At 39.7% G+C, this 16,603-nt stretch overlaps 1 protein-coding gene across 3 annotated transcripts in view; it reads left to right on the top strand.

Moving 5' to 3' along the window:
* RASGEF1B (RasGEF domain family member 1B) overlaps positions 1 to 16,603 on the top strand; it is a 672,276-nt gene that overhangs the window by 616,238 nt on the left and 39,435 nt on the right. Inside the window, exon 1 of one of the 3 annotated variants that reach the window (XM_049790254.1) lies at positions 8,574 to 8,699. The exons of the other annotated variants lie outside the window; for them this stretch is intronic. The gene's annotated coding sequence lies outside the window, so the exon portion shown is untranslated. Of the gene's footprint in view, positions 1 to 8,573; positions 8,700 to 16,603 lie in introns of those variants that run through there. 3 annotated transcript variants of the gene reach the window in all.

Genomic DNA, 16,603 nt, shown 5'->3' with positions numbered 1-16,603 from the left:
GATAGGATGTATAACTTCCTTTGTTTGTCTCTTCCCTTCTTCCCTCCTTCTCTCCCTCTCTCCCTTCCTTCCTTCCTTTCTTTCCTTTCTTTCTTCCTTCCTTCCTCCCTCCTTCCTTCCTTCCTTCCTTCTCTCTCTCTCTCTCTCTTTCTTTCTCTCTTTCTTTCTTTCTTTCTTTCTTTCTTTCTTTCTTTCTTTCTTTCTTTCTTTCTTTCTTTCTTTCTTTCTTTCTTTCTTTCTTTCTTTCTTTCTTTCTTTCTTTCTTTCTTTCTCCTTCCTTCCTTCCTTCCTTCCTTCCTTCCTTCCTTCCTTCCTTCCTTCCTTTCCTTTCTTTCTCTTCTTTCTTTCCTTTCTTCTTTCTCTTCTTTCTTTCTTCTTTCTTTCTTTCTTTCTTTCTTTCTTTCTTCTCTTTCTTTCTTTCTTTCTTCGTTCTTTCGTTCTTTCTTTCTTTTTCTTTCTTTCTTTCTTTCTTTCTTTCTTTCTTTCTTTCTTTCTTTCTTTCTTTCTTTCTTTCTTTCTTTCTTTCTTTCTTTCTTTCTTTTCTTTCTTTCTTCCCCCCTTCTTAAGACAAATATTTTATTGTGTATAGAGATGCATAACATTTTAAAACAAAATTTTCGAATTAAGTTTTAAAGTACCCTTTAATTTATACACTTTTTTTTTTTTGGCTTTTTGGGCCACACCCGGCGGTGCTCAGGGGTTACTCTTTGGCTCTCTGCTCAGAAATAGATCCTGGCAGGACATGGGGGACCATATGGGACACCAGGGATTCGACACCAAACCACCTTTGGTCCTGCATCGGCTGCTCTTGCAAGGCAAACACTGCTGTGCTATCTCTCCAGGCCCATAATTTATAACACTTTATTAATGTAACTAAAATGTGAGTAGGAAAAATTAGAAACACTTTCTGGTTAAAAACTTGCCCTATTAACAATAGAAGTTCAAGATTATGCAGTGTAGCTGTGTAAGTGTCCTATTCTTTTGTAAAGTCTTGGCTTAAATTCATGTAATGTGTGTGTGTATGGGGAACTCATGTAATGTTGAAGTCTGTCATACAGGATTTTGATTGTATATATCAGCTGTTATCTTCTTGAATGACTTGGAGGGATCATTTAATTTCTCCAGAATTCATTTTTCTCAACCCCCAGATGCCTTAGTTGATGTAATGGGGGTGGGGAAATATTCAAAGATAATTACTAATATTTCTCTCAGCTCTAAAGTTTTATTATTCTCTTATTCATTTTCTCCTTCTCCTTCCCTCTCAATGTTCTAGGACATATACTAGAAATTAGTCAAAACTGACGATCTCTTAGCAAAATAACAAAATAATACAACATTATCAGAACTTGAAACAAACAAAAAAGGTCCTCTTCTTTTAATGTAGAAAAGTTTATTGGAAAAGTCTATGAGAGGGGAAAAGGAAACTCCCCCATGTGAAAAGGAACTTAGAATAGGACTAAGTTCCCTCTTCTTAATTTATTGTGAGACTAACTTATTGTGAGACCAACCTGTACTCAAAATAGAGCAAGACGTCATAAAGAGACAGAAGAGAGAAATATGTTTATATTTAACTATACACCGTAAACATTTATGGGATTTATCTGAATACAATAATGTCAAATATAGTTCAGTTTCTAACAAAACAGTGATTCATATAATAAAGATGATGCATTTTTAAAACTATTATCTGGATACTGTGATCTACAGTATTCCTGAGAACATATTCCTTACACTACACTTACCACCAGTGCATCCACCTCCCTACAGCAAGGACCCCAACATTCTTCCCTTTTGTCCTCTCTTTCCAAATACAATTGTGTAGATGAGTTCTCCCCTTTGGCCCTTTATTGCTATCTTGTTGGGCATCTTTAAATCCCACATGTCAAGTGATGCATTTTTTTATAAGCGACACACTCTCTGGTATTGGAGATCTGGAGCAACTCCTGATGTGATGCTCAGTTGTGAATGTAAACCTGATTGTTCTGTACCTGAATGATAAAGAGCCAATAGAGCTATACCCAGCAGTTCTAGTGAGGCAAGGTGGGCATAAAATATCAAGTGATAGAGCTTTTACACAATAAGATAGACATTTTACACAAATAAGCATGTGTTCTACTTCTTACTTGACCTATCTCCTCAAACCCCCAAAATGAAAAAAATAAGTCAAACGTATTTAATGACGATGATAGGATTGCCTCATGACCTAGTGATGAGATTGTTATATTATTTCTCAATAGAAAAATCCCTCCTGGGAATATTGCAAATAATAATTTTGTAAGAGTAAATAAGAATTGACAAATGAATAAAATTAAAGGTGCTCAGAATAAAGGAAATTGTACTTTGTAATCATTCTTGTCTATTATAAATTAACATATAGTCATTGTATATCATCTTGGAAGACTCTGAAAATCTAACACTCAGTATAGAATCTCACTGTTACCATTTTTTGTACAACTTTATCATCTTGAAGGGTAAACTTTCCAGAAAAAGCTACTATAAAAGTTATGAGTATTCTAGAAATTTTAAATGAATGAACAGCCATAACACTTCCCTGAGATCCCAGGAAAGGAAAACTAGTCCTTCTACTATGACCTCAATGAGATCTAAGTAGCCTTCACAGATTCAAGATTCTCCTTAAAGGAAAAAATGGATATGAATGAACATTATAAACTAGAACAAATGTTAGAAATTATTATAGAGATTGCCCAGAGATAGCACAGCGGTGTTTGCCTTGCAAGCAGCTGATCCAAGACCAAAGGTGGTTAGTCGAATCCCGGTGTCCCATATGGTCCCCCGTGATTGCCAGGAGCTATTTCTGAGCAGATAGCCAGGAGTAACCCCTGAGCACTGCCAGGTGTGGCCCAAAAACCAAAAAAAAAAAAAAAAAAAAAAAAGGAAAAAGAAATTATTATAGAAAGACTAAGCCAATCACATATTTCATTATTCCTTCTAAGTGACAGGGTAAATTTCATGTAGGGGACTCATGGTCATGGGACAGGGACTCATGGTCATGAATATCTAAACCTTCAGGTCCTGCCTTGGTCATCCTACTCATCAAGCTTCAGGAAAATGTTCATAGAGGTCAATGCAAAATATGTACATATACACAAACACTTCATTTTATTATGTTTAATTTCAATTACACGATTTCATTATTACTCATTTCATTGCATTCTGACCATGGATGGAATTTCTTTAACTGAGGTTGAAGATAACTATATGAAACTAAAGCTGACCAGTGACCTCCTTCCTGCTTTCACTTCAGGCTTCCACATGATGAACAAACAAAAAGGCAAGGAAACACATTGGAAAGCTAGGGGAAGAGAGACATCTTTTCTAAGGTCTGTAGCCAGGCAGGTCTAATTGGGCTGGTCACCAGTTCAATACTGTAGCTTAATTTAGCACAGCAGCCACATGGAGGTGGGAGGTAGAGAGGACAGAGGAAAGCAGAGAAGCGGAGGAAAGGGGAGATAGGGGAGGGATGAGGGGAGGGGAAAGAGGGGAGAGAAGGGAGTGGAGGGAGGAGAGAAGAGAAGAGAGGGGAGAAGAGGAGAGGAGAGGGAAGACAAGGGGAAGGAAAAAAGAGGGGAGAGGGTGAGGGGAGGAGAGGAGAGAGAAGGAAAGGAGACGAGAGGAGCGGGGAGAAGAGAGGAGAGGAGATAAGAGGAGAAGGGAGGGGAGGGGAAAATAGGAGAGGACAAAATAAAAGGATTCAAGAAATGCTATGGTTTCCAAACACCTTTATCTTTACTTAACCAATATTACAGTATTTTCTCCTCTATAAAAAATAATAGCAATGTAACTTAACTTTTTTTCTCAAGCTCTATTCAAAACACAAGTTGTGTATTCTAGATAAGCTTTGACTATTTCAGAGATATTATAGCACAAGTTACTCAGCAGTAGAGTCACCATTAATATACCTTGGTTGGCAAATGTTAAGTAATTATCACAAAATTGCAGCTGATCAATCTTTATGTTTTGGTTTATACAATTCTCATAATATTTTGTCAATATAAAACAGTGTGTTTTATACACATCTACCTCATACATACATGACCTTGTCTTCCTGGCTTTGAAAATTGGAAGATCTTGGTTATGGTCTTGAATTGTTATATAGGGTGCTCCATACTTTGTTTTGTTTTATTTATAAACTAGGCTGAGATCCTGTCTATTTGGATTGTCTCTCGTATTTTGGAGAGACATTTAGAAAAATAAATGAAAGCAAAGATGTGGAAAATAGTCTGTAGAGTTGTCTGGTTTTTTCACAAGGTCCTTTTAGACACAGAGAGAAGGAATTCAGTGCTGGAAAGACTGGCATTTCATTTTGGAGAACTTTAATGTTTCTCTTACACTGAAGCTGGGATCAGTTCCCTGATACTTTACCCTCTTTTATTTGATTTGTTTTTTCTAGAGCCTCATCGTCCTTCACATGACAAACTTGTAAATATAAGAAGGCAGTTAGTTTTTCTAAGATTTTCAAGGGTACTATTCAAATCTTCAAAATCATGAACCAAAAGTAATGTTAAACTTGTGTCTATAAGAGAAAAATGATAAACATTGCTTTGCAATGAAAACAAGTGATACATAGTTTACTCATTTTTCATTTTTTGAAGAAGGCTCTGGGGATTGAGCCCAAAGCTTCACCCCTATGAACCAGGAACTCTACCACAGTGATGCAGATTTGGTTGATATCTGATTTAGTTTAGATATACATAAGTACTAACTTTAATAGCAACATGTTATAAACATATAACAAATATAATTAAACTAAATTAAAAAATTAATTGTTTCAATTTTTCCAGAGAAATTTTGAGACAATATTTTATAATTCTTACAGAATAAAATTTAATTCATTTAATGTAGTGGGAAGATGGCAGAATTGGACACAGAAAGGCAAGAGTTGAAAGGCAAGAGTTGTTCATCTAAGTAATCTTTGAGTTATTTATTTAGTTAACTTTTATGCCTTTAAAATTGAGAAAAATAATACCTTTGATTGAGAATTTTGATGAAGATGTAAGAATGCTGTAAGTAAAAATAAAAGCTGTAATACAAATATGACAAAATACCCAGCATAGGGTAAAAATTTAACTCATATAATCAACAGGATAGATGATCAAAATAAAAAGTTGGAGAGAGAAAATTAATGAAACATACAATATTATTTAGCCAATCATACTCATGAACTCACGTTAAACTTATCATTTACTAAAGGCTTGTTAAAATACACCAAATACAGTGTAAAATATTATGTGCCTATGGAATGAATTGTGGAAGCTAGGATGCTAGATGGAAATTGAAAAAAATGTAAAAGCATATTTGACAAGGCTCAGTCATAGCAACTGTGTATTAGAGGTCCAAGAGAAAGGAAAAGAAGAAATACTGAGCCCCAAGTCTGCCAAATAGCAGAGACCAAACACAGTGACAATTGCTACTACTCAAGTGATGGAACCCTCAAAGGGCTTTATTTGCATCACTTTGACTTGTATTAGTGAATTTACTGACATGAATAATGATGAGAATTAGACAGTGGTGTCAAAAGACTAGAAAGAAACTATAAAATTAGAGACTTGAGAAAATATCTTGTGACGGAGAATATTTGATGTATGGAGCTATTGCTTATCATGTGCTAGGTATTATACCAACCAACTTATTTATGTTGAATGCTTATAGTGTGTGAGAGATCCTTTACTATTTTTGTTTTTTTTTGGGGGGGGCCACACCCGGCAGTGTTCAGGGGTTACTCCTGGCTGTGCTGCTCAGAAATAGCTCCTGGCAGGCACGGGGGACCATATGGGACACTGGGATTCGAACCAGCCACCTTTGGTCCTGGATCGGCTGCTTGCCAGGCAAACGCCACTGTGCTATCTCTCCAGGCCTGAGAGATCCTTTCCTAGGCATTGGAAGTAGTGGACAACAACCACCACTATAACAAGTATAAGTATTTTGCAATGGAGTTTAAATTCTGGAGAGGGGTAATACTAAATACTGCACATAGTGTGTTCAGTGGTGCTGACTCCTACATTGGGAAGAACAACCACAAAGCAGGGAAGACTATATGGAATAGGGTGATTGAATTTTAAAAAAAAGGAAGCTGCTTTGAGTATCATTGTTCCAATTTCATTTCATATATTTTCTCTTTGAATCTTTTCAATGCTTTTATAGAAGTTCCTTTGAGAAACTAGAATCGGTATTTTTCAGATGAGCACAGTAAGCCCCACAATCTTCCGGAACCTCGTCTAGATTTGCCTAGCGGTTAGCCACAGGATTAGGTTTTGGGACAGTTCTTCAGCTGCTTCTTCTCAGATTGGAACCTGGGAGGAAATCTGGGGAATCTACCAGAATGGGGAACAGAAATGTATCTTGGTAAAGTACCGAAACCATATTTTCATAGTATCTGCTTCATTTTGTGAGAAACTAAAAAAAAAAAAAAAAGTATTTTGTTTTAGTGGAGAAAAATTTCAGAAAGTAAAACTCAGAAAAACCTTCTGGAACAGTAGCTACAAAAGCTACAAAAATGAAGCTTTTGTAAAAATCCTGATTTGGGACTGGAGAGATAGATAATAAAGGGGTTGAGCCACTTGCTCCGCATACAGCACACCGACACTGCAAATAGCATCCTGAGTACTGCCAGGAGTGTTCTAGCACTGCTCTCAGCACCAATGGGTATGATTCCCAAGCAAACAAGCCAAAAAATGGAACAAAGAGATCCCAGTGTATGGAGCACAAGTCTGGCACAGGTCCCAGGTTCAATCCCTGTCACTGAATGGTCTCCTGAGCTCAGTATAGCTCTGGTAGCCCCTAGCACTAAACAAAATCCTGATTTAGGACAAACTCTTTGAATTGTTTTGACAGAAACAGGGCCCTCAATATTGAAAGCAACCTTTCCAAAGAATGGCTTGTCCCTTACAGATCCAGGATGGGATTCTGAACTTGAAAAATGGAATAAGCAATAAAGCCATAGCAGTAATCCAAGAATCTGTGCAGATGACCTCTCCCAAACTCTCCAGAATGAAGATCTTTCTTTACCTGTGCACCTGTAATTACTGGCCCATTCTCCAGAATGGTGGTCTTTCTTTTAGACCACAGGGGTTCTGAAAGGAGAGCATGGGTTACTCAGTTAGGGGAGACTCAGTGCAGAAGGGAAGAAGAAAAGTAGAATAATCAGAGGAAAAGAAAATAATAAACAGGGATGAAGAAAATGAAAGCAGAATCAGCTAAAAAATAAGCCAGTTGCGGGTGGAGAGATAGTAATTTGCCTTGCATGCAGCAGTAGGGACCCTAGTTCATATCTCTGCACCATCACTGATTCTCTGAGCGCAGCCAGGAGTGATCCCTGAGCACAGAACCAGGAATAAATCCTGAGCACAACTGGTGTAGCCCGAACACAAGCTGAATAATTTCAACCCAAAAATCAAGGAACAGAAGACAAAGAAGTTACCAAAAAGGATTCCTTTATCTCAGTAACCCTTCTACGGTGCTATTAAGGCCATATTTGAATAGTGCTGTTTTACATTCAGAAACAGCAACTTTATTTATTAAAGGTGACGACAGCAAACTAGTCTTCTGGTATTATTTTTTTTTCCCTTTCCACGGTATTTTCTTATTCCCTTATTTGCTTCCATCGTTTCTTCCTTCCAGTCTTCTTTTCTTTGTACAAGCGAAGTACTGAGGTTTCCATCCTGTTTTTTTTTTTCCTAAACTAGTTATCAAGCCTCCAATGATAGAGTGAGTGGTTTCCATGACAACACGGCCTTTCCCTGGGCCTGGAATCCCCGCTTCGCCTTCTAGAATGCTATTTCACTGTGCAGGTTCGCTTCCTTTGTAGAACTTGAAAGAGCTGCAATTTGGCATTGTGTTGGAGAGGCCATTGGCTGAACTCAATGTGCTTCACTGGCCTGGAAGCTTCGGAAGGGCAGCGACCAGTTAGTGATTGCTGTTGCCTGGAGGGGGTCGGTTCCTCCACCTGGCATGTTTGTTTGCTTGCTTGTTTGTTTATTTATTGCTTTGCCAATGCCCTTGGGTTTCTCGAGTCTAAGCTCTCCCTTGAAAGTTCCAGGACGTAAACCTTGAGCTCTTAATTATGCTACTAGACTCAGCACGAGTCGGGCCAGTAATTACAGGTGCATAGGTAAATATGCGCGCGTGGACGCACACACAAACACACACACACACACACACATACACGCATGCATGTATGCAGAACGCGCACAGTGTCGTTGCACCTGCCAATCCTAGGCAGCTGCTTTCTGGAGCAAATGAGCGTCTTCGGAGCAGAGCAGGCTGAACCGGGGCACCGGGGCCTCCGCAGTGTGGGCGTGCGCAGCGGCCAGCGCGCAGCAGGAATCCGCGGGCGAGGGCCAGGCGGGCCAGGCCTGGGCGCCGGAGGCAGGGCGGGGGGGGGCGGAGTGGGAGAGGATCTGCGCCCTGATTGGTCGGGGTCGCCGCGGCGGGGGCGTGGCTGCAAGCGGGGGGCGGGCCCGGGGCGCCCAGGGGGTTGTGCGTGGCCACTGCGGCCGTAGTTTCAGTATAAACAAGGCGAGCGGCTGGCCCGGGCGGCGCGTAGCCAGCCAGCCAGCAAGCGCCCTTTCTTGCTTCCCGCGCGCTTTCGTTCCTGTGCTTTCAAGGGTCGCGTTTGTGGGACAGCACAGCAGCCAACAGCTGGGGGAGGCCGAGGACCGCGCGCGGTCCTTCTGCTGCAGGTGGGTTTCTTCTCGGAGCGGAGGAAAAGGAGCGGGTGTGCGGGAAGGCTGCGTGGTGCGAGCTGAGCCCTGGCGGCCGGGGAGCTGCGCGCGGGGCCGGGGCTGCCGAGCTGCAAAGCTGCCCACGGAGGCCACTGACCCGGGGATGCACCTGCCCCGCAGCCGCGCGCGCCAACAGGTGCGGGGCCAGGCGATCGGGGCCCGATCCTGGGGACAGGTGTGGTTCCCCGGCTTCCCGCGCCCGGATCCTCTGACCAGACTTCTTTCTGGCTGCAGATCTCTCCTGCTGTCTGAGGCTATAGGAGTTGAAGGTTTCTGCCAGACTCTATCTAAATAGCTGGGGTGCTTTCCTTCCAGGTGGTTGTGCCTGTGTGCGGGCGTGGGTTGGTTTGTTTTGGTTGTTTTGGCTGCTTGATCAATCTCAGATCTACTTCTTAGGGAGAGATCAGGGCACAGAAGTCATGCGCTCCTCATCCGACTAGGCGATGTTTTCTTTTTATTTTTGCATTCTTTCTCACCTGGAGAACTTGTGCTGTTGGTTTGCAACTCCACGAGGTGTTTTTGGGGGACCCGGGGCGGCGCGATGGTAACGTGGACCGGTGTGTATATATATACACCCGGGGATCTCGCAGGCCCGCCAGCGTGCGGGGTTTCCTCTCTCTTTGAAGGGGGAATCGTGTGAGCAACTTCAGGGAATAAAAGGGCTGAACTAGGGGGCGTGCGCGTGCGGGGGTGTGTGTTGGTGTGTTGGTGTGGGCATCGTACCCCAGTGGGATTAGTTAGCGCAGCTCAGGCTAAAATCAAGCATCCCTAGCTAAGTCCCTTCTGCGTGCACAGGATGGTGTGCATGGATGTGAGACAAAGGAAGAGATCCCTAGGCAAACTTTCTTTTCCCGAATGCAGATCTGCCTTTGCAGGTGACTTCGCATGTGGTGGCGCTGTGTGTAAAGGTGACACTCTGTACACGAGTTGGCTTATGTGTTTGCACTGAACGCGTCTCTTGGAAGTTCTTCCTCAGCTGCCCCATGTGACCCTCGTCAGGAACTATTTGTGCGCGCGATCTATATTTAGTTGCGGATGATCTCTTGGGCTCCAGAGGGTTTCAGGACCCAGGGCCTAAAGGGGAAGAGTTCATTCCTGAATAACGTCTGGTACAGTCAGACTCATATGGGATGAATAACCAGTCTTCCTCCTGAAAACAGGACCTAGAGCTTGGCTTGTCATGTCTGTGTCTTCATCTCAAACAGAATTGAATCCCGGTGTTCAACTTGGGCTCAGAAACAAGGTTTTACTGTCCACAGGAGAAGCCTGATTGCAGATTTGTGGAAGGACAGTCACTGTTCATATGGGGTGTCCAGCAAGTGTAGAATTGATTTCTAAAATATGAAAAACTATGGACGTTTCTTCTTATTGAGAGTTTCATTTCAGAAAAAGAAAAAAGGCAGTGTTAGAGCTAATTGACAGAATGAGGGTTCACTCTCTGATCCATGTTCTTTGATCCTTTCAAGCAAAGATAAGGAAGTGAGCTGGGAGATGTGCAAGTTTTGGGCTGGCATTTTCCCTTTACATGCGGGTCAATCCTTTGTTTTCCTAGAGGAGGCAACATTTCTGGCTACTAAACTGTAGTACTGGCCTTGTACTTCAGCATTGTCTAGTGGAGCATGAAATTCATAGAATTTATTTCTCCCATAGTACATTTCCATTTTTTTTGTTCGCCACAAGACATTTTATCTGGTACTACCACACCTGAAACCTGCACTCATACCATGTTTTGGATAGCAAATCACCAGGAAGCGTGTATGTTGTTTATTTTTTGGCATAAAAGCCATTCTAGTATATTATTGGGGGTAGATTACTAGATAGTCATTATCACAATCATATGTGTTTCCTGTTTCTGACATATGTTTATATCCAGTATTATATTCACTATTGGCTAATAAGGTAAAATAGATCCTCAAGCCCTGTTACAAAATACCTGCCTAGAATAAGAGAGAGAGAGGGAGAGAGAAAGGGGGAGAGAGAGAATAAGGAAATGGAGGCAAAGCAGGTCATTTCTAGGGAGGGTGCTTAACACAACACAAAAAGTAATAGGATCAGTTTAATTCATCTCCAAAAAATTGTCTGGAAGAGGGAGGGGGTGTTTGAATGACCCTTGGATAGGAGAGGAAGAGGAGAAAGAATTTAAAATCTCTAAAACAGGCATGGAGAATCTTGACTTTGGAATAAGAGGAAAAGAACATTATAATGGTTTGTGAGGTTTTTAAGAGATAAACTGTACTGTTGAAAATACTATTTAAGACTTAACTGGAATTTTGTTGTGAATGTTAACTACAGGCTTTGTCTCTAATCCTTTCACTTTTTCAAAAGCAGAATTGTTCTTTTTTCTTAAAGCTATAAAAATGAGATCCCTAGGTCATGCTAAAAGGTCAGACTATTAGTGCTTCAGGAAGATTTCTGCCCACGAAGTGAGACTTGGGTTCGGATTTAGCTGGGCTCTCACAAGTCACTTAACTCTCTTCCTTTACCTTCAGTATTTTAGAAATTGATCCGGTATTGAGCAGGATGATCTATGAGTCTCTTTTAGCTCTGTGACAAGGGACTTATTTTGTCAGACTGTGCACTCCATGGACTTGCATTTTCTATTAGCCTTGGAAGAATGTAGAGTGAAGAGTCTTGAAGTTTCTTGACTTGAAGTTAGATGTTCAGCTACTTTCTGGGCTCATGGGAGTGAGAAAAGGGAGTGAGGTTTACACTATTGACAGTTGTGTAGGGATCTAATATTTTCTTGAACTTATTTTTGTGTACTACAAAATAGTCTCAAGAAAGTTAGGCAGAAAGACTTTTCTGACCTCTAAAGTCTGTATTATAACTACATAATTTTAATTTTGATCCTTAGGCCATTTCTTCCCTATGGCTTTTATGTCTACTGTATAGTTACTATACTTTGACTTATATATTTATTGATTTATATTTCTATATGTTGCTATATCCTTTGTATAGTTACTAAACAAAAATTTAGTGTGCATTAAGGTTATATATTTGCTATTTCCTAGATTTATAACTTGGTTTTAGCTTTATGTATTTATATTATATATTTATCATTACTGTAGTATATGTATCTTATGCAGATATATAGGTATGCATATATATGGATATAATTCTATTTACTCAAATTTATATTTAGGAAGCCCTGATGTGAAAATTAGTTTAACATGGAGAAAGTATAAATTAAGTTTGTCATAAAAATATTTTGTAGATGGCCTATAGCATTTTCTTTATCTGAAAGAGGAGACTGGAAGGAGAGGATAAACATAAGGCTTTCAAGAACTTGTAGACAAGAATAAAATTAACCACTAACCAACCATATTTCATAATGAAATGCAAAGAAATTTCTACTTATTTACTAAGTGACTTCCCTCAGTATCATTTTCTTACTGGTATGCATTGCCTTTAAACAAAATAAACCCTTTAAGTAAAGGAAACTGTATGATAGTCTGTAATTTGACTTGATATCTAACTGATATAAATGATGATTCAGCTTCTTATAGCTGTGCTGCTCAGGATAGCAGTAAATCACCACATGAAGATCTTTAAATTTAGTTAAGTTAAACCCAAAATTAAATTTCTTAACTCTATTAGCCACATTTTAAGTATGCATATATGTTTATTGGACAGTGCAAAATGGTAAATTTCCAGGATCCCAGAAAGTGGATTTATGTTTGTTTTGGGGTAACATCCAAAGAGTAAGCTCAGGGCTTACTCTTGGCTCTGTGCTCAGGGTTGTGCTTGGGGATCTTATTTGGTGCCATGGATAGAACCTGGGCACCCTACAAAGGAAGCACCCTACATCATGCCAGCTCCCAAAATACTTTAGTATATACTGAATTTTGTTATCAATTCATTTATTCTCACCCATAGATGGGTACCTCAGGCATAAGGAAGGATGAGAAAGAAAAACCTTATCAACCAGAGTAAGCTTTCAACAATACAACAGGAGCTGTGTCATTTGTCAAATTCAATAATGTTCAAAATCACAAATGACAGTTTCTCTTTCCCAACCCCCACCCCTATCCAAGTTGTCCTTGGCTGTTCAAAACCTTCTTTTCAGAAGTGGAAAGCACCAGCCTTTTCAAAGACAAGGTACGTGGTGCCATCTATGGTTCAATACAGGAACTACACCAAAGTTGTAGTTTAAGAACAGTCAACAGATTCCATATTCAATCTCTCATATAAAATAATAAAATAATGTTAAGTGACTCCTGGTCTTTTTAGAATTTCCATGTTCTGAAATGTCATTTAATTTTAGTAAGCATCTAACAAGATATTTCCAAGATAAAAAGATGACAAATAGTAGTTTTGTTTTTCTTCCAAAGAAAATTAAATCAGTGAGTCAGAATTACCTTCATCCACCAATGAGTAATTAGTCAAGTTTTGGGAGGGACGAATATAATCTACTATTGTATTTCCATGGATACGATAATAGTGTCATAAGATAATAATAGTATCAATAAACTATATAAAATGCAACTTATTCTTTTCTTTTAATAATTGAAAAAATTATTGTCCTCAGTGATGAGAAATATTCTTTCCTCAAACATATACTATTTTTTTTCCCTTGACTGGGAAAATTACTAAGCATTTGGGGCTCTGTTCCAAAGTAGGGACTTTATCTGGGAGTTACATTTTGTCTGCATGCCAGAGGAATGAGTTGATTCTGCGCCTTCTCTGTGGATTGTGTTCACTCTTCACACAATGCCTCTCTTTTCAAGGAAATTTGTAGAGGTGAACGATCCTAGCTGTTTCTATAAATACTTTTAGAAATCTTTATTGTAAAGATGCTTTCATACTGAAGAAAGAATCAAGAAGCCAACCTTCCAGACACTTTCAAACTCCAAATAAACCCCATGTTGGTAGTGTCTGGAAACTTGGCTTTAGCCTTCCAGCATGATGCAAACTCCTAGTTGTAGCCACTGTGAGCTGGGAGACAATCACTGTGCTTTGGGAGCCAGTGGTGCTGAAAGGAGGCTGCCAGCTGGAAGAGGACTGAACTCTGTGTCCTCTTTCTAACTCAGATTTCTGGAATCTCACATGAGGCGGGCAGAGGTGGATCAACAAAGTGCAAAGTTCCTTTAGAATCTCAATGGCAATTGGGGAACCAGGAATTATAAGGTGTAAAATTAAGCCTCTCCTCATTGAATAAATATAACTCCAAAGTTCAGCTGTGATATGGAGTCTATTTTTCTTCCTCAAAGGTTTTTCTTTTTCAGTTGGAACATATTCCCAGCATTTAACCAAGGTGCTGGCCAATCACTAGTGATCAATATAAAGACACTGAATGTGTTAATATTTTACCAAGGCACTTTATGGTGAAATAGGGGTTGAAAATTTTTCTTTGACATCTGCTTTTTTCACTTCTGTGTAAAGGAAATGCTGAGCTGACATTCTGATAAGTGATTTCTTCAGCACCTTGAGCAGCTGTTGCAGGATTGCTTTTGATTTTATTCCCATCAATGTCCTTCTTTCAACCTCTTTTCCAGTTTGAGTTGTCACCTGAAATCATCTCATCCCTGTACACCTGCCTCATCATAAATAACGCTGTGCAAAAACAGTCCCTAATTCAAATACAGTCCTCTGTTTGGGGAAAGGCATCTTTTCATCTGCTGCTTTAGTTGGTAAAAAAAATTATTAGGTGTGCCTGTCTTTTTTTTTTCTTTTTTTTTTTTTGCCTTTCTAAATTTTTTTTAAAGTTTTTTCTTTAAGCACCATGATTACATATATGATTGTAGTTGGGTTTCAGTCATAAAAAGAGCACTCCTCTTCACCGTGCAACCTTCTCACCACCAATGCCCCCATCTCCCTCCTTTCCCACCTCCTGCCTGTATTCCAGATAGGCATTCTACTTCTCTCACTAGATGTGCCTTACACATTCATTTATCCCTTAAATCACCCAAAGCTTACTGCCCAATCAATGTCAGACTGAACTTTTTGCAGGATCCTTGGAAGAACAGGAAATATATTTGTGAGTCAATTAACTGCTGCTCTTAAGACATCTTATCCATCAGCCTACTTTTAGCTCTACTAGTTCATATTAAGAAAAGGCATTCACTTTGAATATCTTAACTTCCTTTGGGAAAATATTCCCACTAAATATCCCAGCCAAAATACCCCAACTCTGTACTTATGTGGGTGGCTCTAATCATTCTATTAGCTTGATTATTTATAAGTCTAGGTCTGGAGTTGAAGAGATAGTACAAGAGTTAAGTCGTTGACCTTGCTGCATTTACCAATGTGGGTTTCATTTCCAGTTCCCTATTTAGTCTCTCAAGATCCCATCAGGAATGACCCCTGAGCACAGAACCAGAAGTAAGTCCTGAGCCCAGCCAGGTGTGACCCAACCTCCACCAATCCCCCAGAATAAAAGTTCAGGTTTCCTTCTATAGTCTCTCTGACTCCTCCCCTCCCTAAAATGCTGCCTGAGGTTAAAGGAAGAAAAGAAATGCCCATTTCAGTCTCTACCAAACCAAAAAAAAAATATGTCTTTTAAAAATTATTTTTAACTCTAATTGTTCAATACTGACCTCATGTTCAAATATTCCTTATACTCTAAGAAGCCAACCTTGAAAGTGCTACTCTGAACTAACTTCGAAGTCATGTTTTCTTTCTCAGAGGTAGAACAGGTAACTAGTATTTAAGCTCCGTACAGGTCAGCACTTGTGCTTCCTGAGAGCTTCAGGGCCCTAGACCTGCAGAAATTAACACATTTCCTTAAGAAGATGGAGAAACATCTATGATCCTTCCCAAAAGGAATTGGTCAAATAGAATACAAGATGAGTTTTCAGGAACTGGCTTACATCTGAAATTTGGTAAGATAAAAATTGGCACACATCGCAAAGAATGAGAACAAGCAGTGTTGGCGGGGATGTGGAGAGAAAGGAACTCTTATCCACTGCTGGTGGGAATGCCCTGTAGTTTAACCTTTATGGAAAGCAATATGGAGATTCCTCCAAAAACTGGAAATCAAGCTCCCATACGACCCAGCTATACCACTCCTAGGAATATACCCTAGGAACACAAAATACAATACAAAAATCCCTTCCTTACACCTATATTCATTGCAGCACTACTTACCATAGCAAGACTCTGGAAATAGCCAAGATACCCTTCAACAGACGAATGGCTAAAGAAACTGTGGTACATATACACAATGGAATATTATGCAGCTGTCAGGAGAGATGAAGTCATGAAATTTTCCTATACATGGATGTACATGGAATCTATTATGCTGAGTGAAATAAGTCAGAGAGAGAGAGAGAGAGAGAGAGAGAGAGAGAAAGATGCAGAATGGTCTCACTCATCTATGGGTATTAAGAAAAATGAAAGTCATTCTTGCAATAATAACTTTCAGACACAAAAGAAAAAAGAGCTGGAAGTTACAGCTCACCTCATGAAGCTTACCACAAACAGGGATGAGTTTATTTAGAGAAATAACTACGTTTTGAACTATCCTAATAATGAGAATGTACGAGGGAAATAGAAAGCTTGTCTAGAGTACAGGCGGGGGCTGGGTTGGGAGGAGGGAGATTTGGGACATTGGTGATGGGAATGTTGCACTGGTGATGGGTGATTTTCTTTACATGACTGAAACCCAAACACAATCATGTATGTAATAAAGTTGTTTAAATAAAAAAAAGAAAAAATGGAAAAAAAATTGGTTGTGAGCCAATCTAACCTCTGCCTTAAGTCCTAATCAGAGTTATTTGGATAAATTCAGCACCTTTTTCACTGGTCTCATATAGTTATCGTTTTCCCAAGGGGCTGGGGGTGAGGTCAGACTTTAATATTAATAGTAGATCAATGCCAGTATTTAATGCTGTCATATACTCTAATTTTAAGATACTCTGTTT

The sequence above is a fragment of the Suncus etruscus genome, chromosome 16 (assembly GCF_024139225.1).
Source record: "Suncus etruscus isolate mSunEtr1 chromosome 16, mSunEtr1.pri.cur, whole genome shotgun sequence".
Taxonomy (NCBI): Eukaryota; Metazoa; Chordata; class Mammalia; order Eulipotyphla; family Soricidae; genus Suncus; species Suncus etruscus.
This window is presented reverse-complemented; position numbering and strand designations above follow the sequence as displayed.